At 44.5% G+C, this 16238-nt stretch overlaps 1 protein-coding gene across 2 annotated transcripts in view; it reads right to left on the bottom strand.

Moving 5' to 3' along the window:
* The window catches only part of LOC144822541 (queuosine 5'-phosphate N-glycosylase/hydrolase-like), a 211438-nt gene that overhangs the window by 181942 nt on the left and 13258 nt on the right, over window positions 1–16238 (bottom strand). The window contains exon 2 of one of the 2 annotated variants that reach the window (XM_078680188.1): window positions 8818–8857. The exons of the other annotated variant lie outside the window; for it this stretch is intronic. The gene's annotated coding sequence lies outside the window, so the exon portion shown is untranslated. The remainder of the gene's footprint in view (window positions 1–8817; window positions 8858–16238) is intronic. 2 annotated transcript variants of the gene reach the window in all.

Here is a 16238-nt window from a genome sequence, read left to right as displayed (position 1 = left end):
CCAGCCCTTTTACACCTGTCACATCTATCATTATCTGAGAGCTGAAATTTGTACTTTTTGGCAGGGGTGTAATAGATACATTGCAAGAACCTATAATGTATGACCTTGAATCTGCAACTAGCCGATACATGTTCTGTGACGCTACAGCAATACTTCCATTGGTCGTCAGTAACCTCCTGTCCTAAATCTTAACTCCAATGCATGCGGGTTGAACCTTCCACCCGCATCGTTGTGCCCGTATGCTACCGTACATACCCGACACCAAGTGCTTCACATTGGGAGAGCTAAGCATGAAGTGCAGGGGAAGAAAAGTTTCCGGTTCACCAGGGAAGTCTGACAAGTGCCCTATGTCTGGTTCAACAACTGGAGAACTCGAGGGTGAAGCCTGTAAATCGCTGAAATCCCAATCGGCAACCTGGTTGCTGCACCCGGGAAGATACTCCACCACTACAAACAGTTTGTTCTGAAGGCAAAAGTGCCAACAATCTTTGACAATCTTCGCTAGAAGTTGGGACCATGTCCCACCCAATTTGTTTACATAATGAACCGCTGACACGTTGTCCATGTGGAGAAGAATGCAACAATTCATCCGACGGGGCAAGAGGCAGCGAATCGCAAAAGAACCCGCCAGAAGTTCCAGGCAATTGATGTGGAGATTCAATTCCCCTGGAGACCAACGGCCGTCTGTAAACACTTGACCGCAACGGGCTCCCCAGCCCCATCGACTGGCATTGGATTAGATCACCACCTCCGGAGTGGTGCCGAATAGGGCTCGACCGTTCCACGGCTCCATATGCTCTAGCCACCACAACATCTCCCACCTCGCCTCCTTTGTGAGAGGAATCTGATCGGAGTACTTGAGGCCATTCTGGAGATGCCATATTTTGAGCCGTTGCTCGGTAATGAAGGGGACCCGGGAAGATCACTTGGATACAGGAAGCTAACAAACCGACGATCCGTGCTACAGACCTCAAGGACACAATCTGCTTGTGCAAAATCAATCTCAACTCTCTCTTGACAGATCTCATCTTCTGATTGGGCAAGAGGAGTTGACAAGTGAGGAAGTTGACTAGATAACCCAGGAACTCAACAGACTGAGACGGAATCAACACTGATTTCTGAGGATTGACCAAGAAGCCCAGATTCTGCAACAGATCTATGGTCCAAGCAAGATGCTGTATTACTAGGCGAGGACACTGACCCATGATGAGAATGTCGTCCAGATAAATTGTGAGGCGAACGCCTCGGGCTCGAAGAAGTTCGACCACAGGCCTCAGAAGTTACGTGAAGCACCAAGGTGCTGACGAGAGGCCGAAAGAAAGGACTTTGTACTCTACCAGATTCCCTGCCATTGGAATTGAAGAAAACGACGATGAGGTCTGTAAATGGGCACTGGCCTAGGCATCTGAAAGATGACATAGGCATCTTTCAGATCTAGGCGGACCATCCAGTCCCCTTCCTGAAGAAGATCGCGAAGAAGATGGATCCCCTCCATCTTGAAGTGACGATATACAACCCATCCATTGAACTGCTTGAAATTTAAAACAAGCCTGGATCCACCCCCCTTCTTCTGAACTAGAAAGACGGTGCTGACAAAGCCCTGAGGATGACGAGACGTCCGCACTATGGCCCCTTTTTGAAGCAGAGACTCGATCTCGCTGGAAATGAACACTTGCTCTTGAAGGGAAAAAACCATCGAACGAGGAGGGAGAGTCTGAGAGGGGGAATGAAAAAACTGTTTTGTAACCTTGCACCGAATCCAGGATCCACACATCCTGCGAGATCTTTTGCCAATTGTTGAGAAAATACTGGATTCGGCCCCCCAATTGAACTTCTGAAAAGGGAATTAGGCTCACCTGAAGTTGCGGCATCACGTTGACCTCCTTGCTTACCACCATAACGGCCTTTCTTGTAGTTATTGCGGGATCCACGTGTTGGATAGAAGGAGACGGAAGAGTTGGAGTCCTGATACTTTCCACGTTGGGAATTATAACCCCGCTGTGCGCCTTGATGGCAACCGCGGCCGAACAACCGCCCCCACTGTCTGGCCCGGCCAAAAAACGGAAAAAAAGCCTGCTATAAGGAACCCTGCGCCTTGTCAAAGCCACTGAAATTAGCGACTAACTTAGTCAGCTCTTTCAGAAAAGGCTGACCAAAAAGAAGACCCTGTGCCAAAGGGTCTGACTCAGAGGTAGATAACTCTGGCAACTTAGGGTCGAGCTTCAAAAGAATAGAGCGGCGGCGCTCACAGGACATGGCACAATTGGAATTGCCCAATTGACAGATGGCTTGCTGAGCCCATCCGATCAGATCATCAGGATTTATAATTTGCCGTGAGGTTTTAGATTTGAAACCCAAGTCCAAAACTTTTGTTAGGGGACCAGTCAAACCAAGTAACGTATCCTGACAGGATCTCCGTGCACGATCAATTCCTTTTTTAGGATCTTTCGTGTATTTCTTCAGATAGGTGAGCATGGAGGGATCAACTTCCGGAGTGTCTGCCACCTTGTCCGCTAAATCCGGTCTTGGGCATTCCGAGCGCAAACGCGCTCTGACATCCTTATCAAAGGCCTGAGGCAGGTGTGACTGCACATACTCAGCAACCTCAGTAGAGGGAAGCCATGAGGAGGAGTTAGGGTGGACAATTTCAGCGGGTTCAAAATTAAGTAAATTTGGATGGGATGGAGCATCAACAAAAGGCTCTTTGCGTTGCTTCTTAGCAGGGGGAGGAGAAGCCTCTGGCTCAGACGCCGTATCAGAGGAGGTATTACCATCATGTCTTAGAGGCGAGCTAGAAGAAGTATCCTTGGTTGAAGAACCATAAGAATGGTCAGTAGATACACCTTTAGCCAATTTTGCAAAAGTCTGAAGAGTGCGGGTTTTTGGAACCCTTTCCGCCTGAGGTAGAACGGGACGTAGAGCAGGGAAGCCAGCCCTGCTATAGGGCATAATTACACAAATGTCGCTTTAAGGGTTCAATAGCCCTGACCATGGCCTTATTTGCGGAGTGCTGGACTCCCACATCAAGAGCCTCGACCAGCTCATGCTCCAATGACCCAGAGGGGCCCTCATCAAAATATTCCTCATCATAGTAGTAATCAGACATATTGCCACTCATAGGTGACTGGTATACCCACCAGAGGAATAATGAAGCAGATATGCACTGTCTGTGCTGAAAAAAAGGCACTGCATACACTGGAGGGACGGACAGTGATCTAGTAAGGGGGAGTGGCGAACCCCAGGCAAGGCAAAGCAACACAAGGACGCAAGACCCACTGTGTGCAGCAATAATTGAATGTGGAGGGAGGACCTGCCTAGTAACACCACTCTAGGCAATGCCTATGCTTTATTATACAGCCCAAGTCTCAATTGTAGACCTGAGCGTCGGTTGAGGGCTGGCACAAACTGGTGGGTGAAGAGCAATTGCACACGCTGCCCCCGCGGTCACTTAAACCCGAAAAAAAGGCAATATTGGGAAGAAAATGGCCGCCGTGCATGCACGGAACGGCCAGATAGTTGTGCCAGAAAGAGGACTACGCATCGGAACGGCACGCATCCTCACCCTCGTCTCCCGATCCACTGAAATGAACAAGGGCACACAGCGCCCGGTCCCAAACACACTCACAAAAAGGCCGCCGAAGAAAGCAAGAAACAATGCGCGATCAACACGAGAATGCAAAAAGGCAAAGCAGTCGAGCGCACTGACAGCGCTAGGGGCTCACAGCAGGAGCAACCGACAGAGCACGAGCAGCGCAAACAGTAACAGGAAACAACAAAAGGCTACCGCCTGAAACAGGTGAGAGAAGGCAATGTAGCGCAATGCGCAGAGGCACAAAATGTAAATAAATAAATAAAGCGCAAATAACCACAAAGCCAACAATATGAATAATGGGACAGGTAATGCACTTAACTGGCTGCGGAGCAGCAAAGAAAGAGGATGTGATATTCTCTTATGCTCCTTTTATAGGGGTCTACTCAATGGTTGTCATGTGATACCCAGTGGTGTTTATGGGTATTGTAGTGTGTATTTTTGTTTTACTTTATCTGATTGGCTGCTGAGAATTTTCAGTAAAGAAAATTGAGAAGCATAATCAGAGCCTCCGATTCTGACATAGAATCTGAAAATCTACATAGGTCTGGTGAATAAATAATTTAGACAGTGTTCTATGGGTGCCAGAGTACAAAATGTGATGACAGAAGTCCCCACTCAAGTGTGATCTAGGCCCAGTGTGTGAACATAAATCTTTAACAAATGTTTGTTATGTCCAAGTTGTTGGTGTTTGTCTAGTTGATCAGTAAAGGTGAAATTAAAATAATCTGATTGTAAATCGTGTTACAATCCTACTCAATCTAGTTCTCGTAACCCCCAGCAATGTATAAGGCAAATATATTGATTTCATAGTGCTTGAATGCATAAATGTTCTCCCACCACGAGACAGAGCGGCTGCCTGTTTCCTTGCATGAACTGACGTATGCGGTTCAACTAAACTTAAATTCCCACGCTGACTTGGTGGTGTGCTCTTAAGCGATACAAACTCTGAGACCGCCATTGCAGCAGTGTATGCTCGCTTCCCAGAGCAACCGCTCTCTCCCATAATTGCCTGAATTACTTGGCTCCTGGAGACCGCGGAACGTATTCACTTCTGAGACTGACCCTCGGCTCCAAACAAATTATCGACCACCCCCGCTTCAATTCATTATCTCACCGGCCCTCTTCCGGTTGACAAATTCCACATGCTTGCATATTTCGTCCTGAGGATGCGCTAAAATTACTGAGATCAAAACGCCGTCGACCTCGCTTACAACAAAAAACTCCGTTATTGTTAAAAATTATTGCCAGAGGTTTTTGTTTATGTTGTCAATGTGATGTATATATTTTCAAATGTCACTATCACTCGTCACATCACGCACCTTTTCACTTCCTTGTGAGCACGTGAACTATATTTCAAAAGTATTTGATATAATATTTTTAAATAAATAATCTATTATGTCAATGCCCAACCTGCGTTCCTTTGTACAATTGTAAACTGTCTACTGTGGATTCTTTTTATGGTATTTATTCAATAATATGCCTCATGCCATAGGCTAAGTGATTAACACTCATAAATCAATAGCTGCCTTTCCTTTAAGGACCATTTGGCCTCTACTGAACCATTGTTACCTCCCAAGCACTATTAACTACCCCAGGTTCAAATATTGGGGCACCCTTGTTTTTTTTTTTACATGGTATATTGATTCCAGCACAATAATTTCACCATCCCATCCACAGCTGCATAGCAGCCATTGTGGTCTATCCAACTTTCTGTGAGGACGAATCAAATGGATTGTTTGACCAGAATTCCCATCATTCACACTCCCAGGGGAAACCTAACATGAACAAGTCATTTATATTTACCCCTGGACAGATACGTACATGTATTGTCTGTTAAATGTACCTGTAGGACTACTACACAGGAGCATTTGATAAAATGGTTCCCCTTTTAATGTTATTACTCATACAGTTTACATCTCAGAATAGTATCTCAAGTCCCCCATGGTGTGGTATCATTTTATTTAAGCCCAGCAACTCTAATATCTATTTTGACACTTAAGGCCATGTTTGAATTCTCTTTGCTTCTCGTGTTTATGTAACTGATTCATCAATCTCTCTCTCTCTCTCTCCCCCTCTCTACCAAAACCAGCCAGTCCGCTCTGCTCTAGGTTCAAAACTATACACCACCCTAATTAGGACATTTCTGTCGCCATCCACTATAGAACATATTACACTATAATGTGACCTCACACTCAAAGTTTATCAGTCTGGTTTGCTGGGTTGAATTGTTCTCTTTTGACCCTCCAAACCATCAAGATCTCTCCCTACTAACAGTACGTATTGTTTTTTTGTCAAAGCTTTATTTGGCTTAATGTTCAGTTTTCTCTTCCCAGCTTCTATATGACTTCACTCTCTTCCCTCCTCATATCTGGGGCTCCTGTTTTTCTTTCAATCCACCATCACATGTGCATGAACACAACCAGACCTATCATTCAGGTGTCCTACTTATATAATGTAGGCATGATTGCTGAAGGAAGGGGAAATCTTCTTGCACTGACCAACTGTTAAGGTCACCAGTTCATATCCCCCAGTTCTCTCCTGGAGTCCTCTTGCAATTTTATTTTAAGTCTCTGGGTTCAATCTCCTGTGTTCTCAGCATGTCACTGTCTCCATGTCTGCGTCCAGTATGTTCTGAGCTACGCCTTCTCTAACATTTCTTAGGGTTCCTCCTTCTATGTTCTTATCTTCAATTGTTTCCTACAACTTGGTCATTTGTACATTGTTGCTTCTCTTCTTCAGAGCCACTGTGCACCATGCTTTGATCCAGCTCCGGGCTCAAGCTTTCATTGAATGCCAAGTTGCTTGGATTCATCCTGGACACACACCTTACCCTCAAGGAACACATTGCACAAAATCACAAAAAAGGCTTGGTACCAGTTCTCTCTTCTAATGAAAGTGAAACCGTTTCTTCAAGATACAACTTCAGATCTGTTGTTCAAACTCTTGTTCTCTACCATCAGAATTGTTTAGACACCCTGGCTCGTGGTCTCCTAACTACGCAATGGCACCTTTTACGGCATACTGCACGCCGCACCAGGTCTCATGCAGGGCCTGAAGAAATATGATCACATCACCCCCATTAGGATGGCACTTCATTGGCTCCTTTTGCTGGCCTGCACCATCGTCAGCACCTGCTGAATCATTCACAAAGCCATCATAACCACCACCTCTACCCTAGTTGCAGAAAAGCTTGCCATAGCTGGTGGTTCTTGCCACACCATCAGACTGCAGATTAAGACTTGTAAGAAAGAAAGAAAAAAGACAGCACGCTTTTTCCATCTATACACCCAGGATCTGGACCGCCATGCCTGTGTTCATCAGGACATCCCCAATGCTGCTCCAATTAAGGAAAGAGTTGAAGATACATCTCTTTACAGAACACAACATCACTATGCATAAAAAAAGACCAAAAACCAGGTACCTCTCCTGTTACTCACTGGCTGTAATTTTATCTTTGACCCCTACACAGCACTCCGGTGACTTTTGGATACATTCACCCTCATAAAAAAAGACATACCACTGTGAGGAGCTCTGCCAGCTTGGTTCTGGGTGCCCTTGCTATCTTCTATTTCCCCCCTTCTTATTCGCAGGGTATCTTTACATGATTAGTTCTAAAAAACATGGAATATACTCTGCTGAGACAAGCGGAACCCTCTCTCTTGTCCCATGTTTGGCAACCTGTGGGGTGCTGTTGCTTCACTTAGATGCAGCAGCACCCAACCTGGTGATTCTACTTTATATTCACCTACTATTGTTCTTTAGGGGTGGGGGCTAGTCCTGAATTAGCCTCCTCACTCACCTCTCTTCACAGCACCAAGAGATTTGCAGTTGCTTGCAACATTTAGCCATGTGCCACGGGCATAGCAAAGCCACTGCTATGCTAGCATAAATAGGGTGCCTGAGGCAGATAAAATAGTTTTATGGCGCTTCTTAACTTTCACCTCTGGCTTGCAGGTCATTGCAAGGCAGAAGAAAATACATAAATTACAGTGGTACAACTATGGGATGTGGAAGGGGTGGAGGAGTTTAAAAAAAGTTACAATTGTGACAGAATGGAAGAGAAATGTTTTGAATATAAAAGAATCAACAAACAATAAGAACGAGCTCAGGTTGAACTAGAATTGACCATAGAATTAAGGTCATCAAAGAAGTCCCCCTTACAGAAAACCCATTAGGTTTATAAAATAACCCTCCCCCACCAACCTAGCTGGTGGCATGCTTCATCTTTGGGTTCCCACCCATGGGGGCCGAGTGCCTCATAAGTGTACTTCGACGCCTGATTACAGGTTTGACTTGAAGTGAAGAAGTGAATAACGTGAATGTGAACATTTTAAAACTGCCTCCAGGATCCCAGATTCTTTAATATGCAGTTCCTGTGGTAGGGTTAAAAAGAGTAATTGGACTTGAGTGAGAAGAAATAATCTTGCATGTCCCTGAAATTGTGAAAATGGGCAGAGTGAAATGGTCTACATGTTACAGCCAATATGTTCCAATTCCATTGGCTTTCTTCAGGACCAGTGGCTCAGGGTGAGTTCTGCCCAGAGCTAGGGTTATCTATGCACACAAGCTAAGGTGTGCGTAGGTGCAGTGAGTGCGAAACTTACAAAATTCACCATCAGTTTAAAATGTTTTCTGCAAGAGAAAAGGAGACACATATGGGTTAGCAGCATCCATGGGCAAAAGGCGGTGGTGACCAAATGTCAATGCATGTACCCCAATCCCAAACTAATGAAGTTGTGAGCTTTTTTATCGCATTGTCTGACATGCAATCTATATAGTTGGGTGTAAGGAACGTCTGAAATCTAAAACGTCCTTACTTGTCTTAAATTACCCTGAATTTTACAGTGGACACAGGTCAAATGTTCATCTAGAAGATATGAGCACACCAAATGTGCCGACAGGCGACCAAATAGCCCATTTATTTTTATCAAATTTGCACACAACAATGTACCGACAAGTCCGTCTTTCAGGCAGGAAAAAACAAGGCTGACGTGATCAAACCACTAAGGGTTCTCAGTATGTACATCAATCATAACTGAGACAGATTTGGAACCGCCTACTTAAGTTACAAAGATTTTTCGGAACATGGATCCCGGTGGGAGATGGTGCCTGTTGTCAAACTCGATTAGTGTAAACAAGGAAATGTCAGAGAAAAAAGGACATTAGTTGCTCTACGGTTGGTTAGTACAGGTAGTAGGCCAAGTCGTTTCTCCTTTGGTACTCACTGCGTCCAGGTCAGCCGCCTGCCTGATTACTGGAGGTCGTCTTTTCCATGAATATAAAAGAAAAAAAAGTTAGAGGCAAATACAATGAAATAGCTTGAAGGAAGGACAGAAAAATGCTAATAAAAACCGAAATAATAAGGTTTAAAGGAAGTATGATGAAACGTATGCCCAAAAGAAGAATAGAAAGAAGGAGAGAAGGACAGAAAGGGAAAAAATTGTCGAGGGAAGAAAAGAATGTAACTTGTAACAAGCATTTACAATGCAACGGTTTCGCCTTTGGAAAAGTTAGAGCTATTGGCAATGTAAAGGACAATGCCATTTATTTATCTGTTTTCAAAACCAACACATAAATACAAATGTTGTCATTTACAATGCCAATAGCTCAAACTTTTCCAAAGGCGAAACCGTTGCATTGTAAATGCTTGTTTTTTCTATTACCATGCCCAACTTTACACTCCGTTATAAAGATAGGGAGTGCAACTTAGAGAGCTATTCTGCATTTTAAATAGAGAAAATTACATAGTGCACCACTATGCAATCACCTTTACAGGTAGATACCTTACCCGTAGCACAAGGTATAGGAGAGCACACGTGCACCCCAGGTGCCCACCCTCACAAAGTATTCTTTATGGGAAACGGTTCAGTGAAACCACCACCTATAACAACAATCTGCCTAGGCTTCTTATACAGAGCACACCCTGTCATATTGAGCAATTTAGAAAACGTTGTTGTGTCCCCCAGAAGGAGATTTGATATTTAAATATAGTTCTGGACTAAATTTGATTGACATCAGCATAGTTTCCAGAATTTAACGCTACGCTTGTGGCGCACAAAGCTTTTCATTTAGGTAAAAATCCCATTACTGGAGCATCAAAGCTCAGTAAAGGAGAGAATGCAAGTAACTCTTTATGTCATGCGTGATTTTGTACTTTAGAGCAGTGCTTTCAGAACTTGTAAGAACCACACCCCACTTTTTAGAACGATAATTTTTTGTAACCCACCTACCTGTAATGTACATGAAGCAGGAGATTTTTTAATCTAACGAAAGCATCATGTGGTTGCTCATTGTCATTCATAGACAGCAACTGAAATGTCCAGTAAAACTGCACAGACATGCAGTTTTACTGAAAAACGGTATAGCACCAAAATGTTAATGTGTGAAAATTGGGGTTCTCTTCATTTCTGATTCTGGCACACTTCAGAATTCCCGAGAATGGGCTTCTATTTTGCTTTCTTAACTGCTGAATGCATACAGTTCATTTACAGGTATTTGCATTTTGTTGTGTGTTGCAAAAAATGCATCTTATAGCCTTTCGTCATATAATTCACTTTAAAACTCCTCTTACTTTGTAGTCAGAGAAAGAAAAGTAAACACCAATCACCATGTTTAAAGAAAAAGCAATAATTTTTCAGAAGAGATAGATAGCCTGCCTGACATTTGACCTCAGGCTTTGAAGCACTGGCAAATGTGACAATATAAAGACCAAATGTAAAAGTTTATTTATTGCTTTAACTTTCATGGCCCACAAAAACACAGCTCACACCTACTTTGGGAAACACTGCTTTAGAGATCAAGCATTGGAAAAGTCAGTAAGTTTGTCTATGCGAATGCTAACGGCTTTACCAGTCTTCTAGCCATGTGGTACAGCAGCGTGGAGTGGTGTGGGGTAGACTAGGGTGGCAGGGTGTGGCGTGGGCAGACGGGCATTGTGTGGAGTGGGAGAGTTGTGTGGAGTGGGAGAGTTGAGTGGACTGGCGTAGAGTGCAGAGGCTTAGAGTAGAGGGGTGTTCAGTGCACAGGAGGGAGTAGAGTGCAGTGAAGGTAGAGTGATGCAAAGGAATATAGCATGCTACAACGCATGCAAATACATCGCATTCCGTAACAAGGTTGTTACAACGACCACGTTGTTACAATGTGATGTCATTACTACGCAAGTCATTACATCAACTTGCAGAAGATGGCGCTCTAACATAAGGAAATATTATAATTTACTATTCCAACACATTCCCTTCTGTTGCGTAGGCTGGAGTTGGAATATTAAATTATACATTCCTTATGTTACAGCGCCATCTACTGCAAGTCGATGTAATGACTTGTGTAGTAATGGCATTGCGTTGTAACAACGCGGTCGTTGTAAAGGCATCGCGGTCTAATAACCGTGATGTAACAGTTGTTTCCCAGTGCAAAGTAGAGTGACCTAAGGTGCACTGACTTAGAGTGGTGCACAGTGCAGTGGCGTAGTATAGTACAGAATAGAGTGGCATACATTGGTGCAGAGCACAGTGGTGTAGAGTGCTGTGCAAGGGGAAGATCACTGAATAAATAAATTAGGTAACGTTACGAAAAAGAACATCTAAATATTTTAACTTCCAATATATTAGGGGGTATGCGTACATGCCTTATTTGCTACCAAAGCCATCAACAGCAAATAAAAGATGCAAAATCGAACCATTCAGAAACAACGTTCCCTGTTAAAACAAGAGTGTGTGGGGGGGGGGGGTGCGCACTTACGGTATGTAAAGCCTGCCCCCCCCCCTAACACATCAATGTGTTCCATTTCGGGGTTCTCTTCTCCACGTCTTTTAATACGATGATTGTATGCAAAACATACACTAATGATTTTTCCTCCCTAGAAATTACTGTGGCTGGTATTAATTCCGTAAAAGACATTTGAAATCCCGACTAAAAAACATTAAAGAGTTTAGTGAAGTAAAAATAGATATATATGATCAAATTATGTCGTCTGTACTGTGCATTTACAACATAAAAACGAACATGTGATTGCACTTTTAAGTTGTACAACAGTCTCCATTAAAGGCAGGTACTCAATATGGGGTGGAATGGAACACCAGGTAACTAGCATGAAATGAGAGTAACTCTCTGGCTGGAGCCAAAGCCCGAACTATATACTGTTAAAAGTATTCACAAAGAGTAAATCCATAAATGTGCTATCAAGCCAGACCTAAAAAAATAATAGGAGGAGTTCGGAATCTCACAGACGTTTAACTTTAGTGTGGAAAAATGTCAACAACAAAAACTCCCAGCACTAGAGCTAAAGAGATTATTGTCGTTTGAGAGAAGTATTCGGCAATCTCTCAATTCAAGAGCGAGCCGATAGACGTTACATATTAACAAGAGCAGGAGCCCAGACCGCACAGCGACAAACTAACAGAAACCGGATGGGGTACGGAGACATCTGTTGCTGAAGGGGGTTGTCAAACATGAGGCTCCAAAGTGCAGGCCATGATACGGGGGAGAGAAAGATGTTTGTATAGTTTGTTGCACAAAATGCAAGGCGCGAAATTAACAGTCGAAAAAAACAAAAAATATATAATTTACTGATAATCGCGGGGATAGCATTCTGAAAACTGCACATTGTGCAAAACCACAATCTCGACCGAAGTTTCCACAGCCCCACGTAGCCTAAAACGCGGTCATTTCGCTCCACATATATTAATTTAAGCAGCATTTCCACAAGGGGTTGGTGCGCATTCAGCCTGTTTATCGTTCCCCCCAAAACGTCACTCCCAACCGGCACGAAGCAACCTTCACTTGCAGAATACTGTCCCAGTGCTCACACTCCGTACTGTGCAGATTCAAATACTAAGTGCGAACGAAATATCCACCGCATGTGCCGGCAGCCGAACTTATCTAAGAAATCACTGAGCTAACTTGCCTAAGCGCGCGTGCGCTGCGGGTAAGCATCAAACCCCAATGGCGCCTACAGTGTACACGGTAGAAGCGAGTCCTGTGGCACGACTGAAATCACTCCTACTGCGAGCGCGCACTCTGCACAGCCCTTTCCACCGCCTTGAGGAAAAACTCTATATATATTCAGGCATATTAATTCGAAGTGTGCACGACTCAGTTTTAAAGAGCCTTCAGGCTTTAGGATGAGTTCCGAGGGAGCACCAAGCATGGCCACGCCCCCTCCTTTTGGACAAACACTGGAACTCAGCATGTTTGCACAAATATACTGTGCAAGATAAACATGTTTTTAAGGCAATGTAGATTGAATTGTTGCGCACAAAGCTCGTACTCCTGTTTTCACGGGGGGGGGGGGCAAACTCCCCCCTAAGGGCGCACATTGGCCATACCTGTCCAGTTCCCTGCGGTCAAGCACTGCGACAATGGTTGAATACAGTGTGCACAACAGAGTTCCTACAGTACAAATGAACTGACGAGTTGATATTAATTTTAGGATTGAGTGCATATGGTTCGCAGTCGTTTTGAAAGCATAGCGTGCACGACGGACACCGTTTTCCAGGCACGAATGAGTTCACAGGCTGCGAAGCATACGGCGCGCGCACGCAGCCCTGCAATGACCGCCTCCAAGTGCTGAAAACCCCGACTTGCCGCGCGCGGATTAATCCAGGCGCGCGCTCTCCAGCGCCGTGATCTGATACAGTGTAGCGCGGGAAGACGCCTGAGAACAATGGGCCACGCGGCCTAGGGACTCACAGATCTCCTGCGGGAACTCCTCGGGCTTCACCCCGCCATGCTGCTGTTGCTGCTGCACCTGCTGCTGGGGCTTGTCGTGGAAGTTGTTCATGGTGGCGGCGGGGGTTCTCGTGCACCAGGCCGCGGGAGGAGATGGAGGGGGCGTCTGTATCTAGCAGAATGCCATCACACACCGGGGAGGGGGCGAACGAGGCATGCTGGGAAAGGGAGCACGTCAGCGAAACGGAAGTGATGGAGGGACGACCAGGGGGAACCCTGGGTGAAAGAAGAGGCATAGGAGACGCAGAACAGCTTTTCGTTTTTTGTATCATCAGTGTACTTTATATTCATATGATTGTATGTGAATTATGACCATTACTTGTTTCTTTTTGAAAAAGCAATAAAGAGTTGAGATAAAAAACAAGTCAGGTCCCGGGCCGCGCTGTGATTGGCTGACGTCACGGGGGTGTCCCGGCCGGCAGCCAATCACAGCGCGGCCCTGGAATGACGTCACGGGGGTGTCCCGGGCCGGCAGCCAATCGCAGCGCGGCCCGGGACAAAGGGGCGGGGCTTAAAAAAAGCACCAGAAACGCCCCCGAATCGCGTTTTCGAGAGAAAACGCGATTGACAGCCTCTGCCTCCCAATGGCTAGCCTCCATTTATGGAGCTAGCCAATTGGAAACAGAGGCTGTCCTAACCTCACTATTAGAAACAACAGATTTCGATCTGGGAGTGGCTTCGCCCCTCGCCAGGTTACGAAACCTAAAAAGGGGTAGCATGAAGAAACATCAAAATATAAATAGGAGGAGTTAAAGGAAAGCTGACAATAGAATGAAATATTGGAAAGAAGAAATAAGAGATGTGTGGAAGGACAGTGGAACAAAAGAAAATAAAGATTTAGCAAATGGAAGGAATTCATGAAGAAAGGGGATGGGAGAAGGGGCAAAGGAAGAACAGGAGAGGATAGAACGTAAGGAACAAGTAGGTGAGAATGGGACTAAGGAAAGATTTAAACAAGGAAGAAGGATTAAACATGAACATTAAGAAGGACAGAAAGTTCATAAGACACCTGAAAGAAGAATGGACAGAACAAAAGAAAGATTGAAAAACGGAATGAGAGGAGAATGCAAAGGGAGGAAAGACACAGAAAGAAAAATGGAGAAAAAAAGGGAAGAATACAAAGAAAGAAAGAAGTCAATGTTAGTAAATGTGCAGTGTTTGGCCACATTATTTTCAAATCATGCTGTAAAATGCATCATTCTGAAGCTTTTTCCTCTGGGCAACAATGCACACTATCTCTTTAATAGAAAGGATCGGGATCGCTCACTTTGCTACAACATTTCGTTCCATGTGGCTCAAAGTGGGGGGTGTTTTATTTTTCTGTCCGCTCCCTTGCCATGTGCTATTTCTTCTGTTTCACCCCTATGCTGTTCATCACTCTCTGTCCCGATCTTCTTACTTCTGTTTTTCACTGATGTAAAAGCGTAGTGCCTCTACAGGTCTCTGTGCCTTCTTATTCCTGTGCCGCTTCTGGGGGATATCTGCAACAAGATGTACCCCGGCACTCATAGAGTATAGCATTCAAATATATGACATTGTATAGTCAGGACTACTGTAGCGTAAGGTATACTTTAGCACAGGAAAATACCAGAGATATTGCTTATCAAAAAAATGTTCATCAGTATTTCATAGAAAATTCAAGTTTTGCTAAAAGCGTTTTTATCAAAGCATTACAGGACTGAGAACACTAATGGTTCTAACAGATGGTTACAAGATGTGATGTCTTATGTTGTAGTAGCGTGATCCAGTCCTAGTAGGAAAATTGGAGTACAGCCAACACGTGTTTCGTCACTTCCTCAAGGCTTATGAAGATAATATTACGCTATGACAGGGTGATAATTCGCCAGTAGATTCCTGTGATGAAATATTATTCAACTTGAAAGTCATTTTTCCAAATGACAGCTGTAACGTCTTTGGTCGCCTTTGGCAAATCCTAAGAAGTGCAGTCTGATCAATATTCCGAATATGATTCACATCTAGTACCAGAATGGATACGGTAAGGCACAATTGTTGACCCACTTTCTGGTATTTACGTAACACTTGCAGGACTATTATAGGTCCATTTTATAAATGTCGCTGCCGGAACATTTCAGTGGAACATTGTATTCTGTAGTGACTCTTGGCTGACGCGAAGAGCAGTGATAAGCCCCGCAACTTGAGAGCAGGCCGTCCGCGGCCGGGGACCCAAGTACGCCCGGTACGGCTGCGGACGGCCTATTCTCACGCTACTACAACATAAGACATCTCATCTTGTAACCATCTGTTAGAACCATCAGTGTTCTCAGTCCTGTAACGCTTTGATAAAAACGCTTTTAGCAAAGCTTGAATTTTGTATGGAATAAACCGATTAACATTTTTTTGATAAGCAAAATCTCTGCTGTTTTCCTTTGCTAAAGTATACCTTAAGCTACAGTAGTCCTGACTAAACAATGTCATATATTTGAATGCTATGCTCTAAGAGTGCCGGGGCAAATCTTGTTGCATATCAATTTCACAGGTCACCTCAGTGGTTATCTGCGTCTCTTTGCACCTGAGGTAGTGAGGTATTCTCTACCCTGAGTGGCACCACTTGAAACTGTTTTTTGTGTCCTTTGTTTACTTGTTCCTGGTAGCTAAAAACCCATTTGAATATGTTCAATCTTTGATTTGCGACCTGTGTATCCACCACTACCATCCTCTGACCTGTATATTCTGGGGGTATCTATCTACTCTCCTGCTTCCTTACTCCGAATGTCTTCTACTCTGGAAGCTATGTGAAGAGGGGTGGGGGGAATGCGACTCGCCCGCTGCAGCACTCCTGATAGTTGAGGAGTGGGGGACTATTTTTAATCACCTTTGCTGGGCTCTTCTTAGGCCCGGCGCCGCAGCGGAGACTTCCATAGGACCCTCTTCATGCGGTGGCCTTGTGAGGCCGCCTCCT

Source organism: Lissotriton helveticus, chromosome 3_1, assembly GCF_964261635.1.
Source record: "Lissotriton helveticus chromosome 3_1, aLisHel1.1, whole genome shotgun sequence".
Classification (NCBI taxonomy): Eukaryota; Metazoa; Chordata; class Amphibia; order Caudata; family Salamandridae; genus Lissotriton; species Lissotriton helveticus.
Note: the sequence above shows the minus strand (reverse complement) of the source record. Positions and strands in the feature narration are given on the sequence as shown.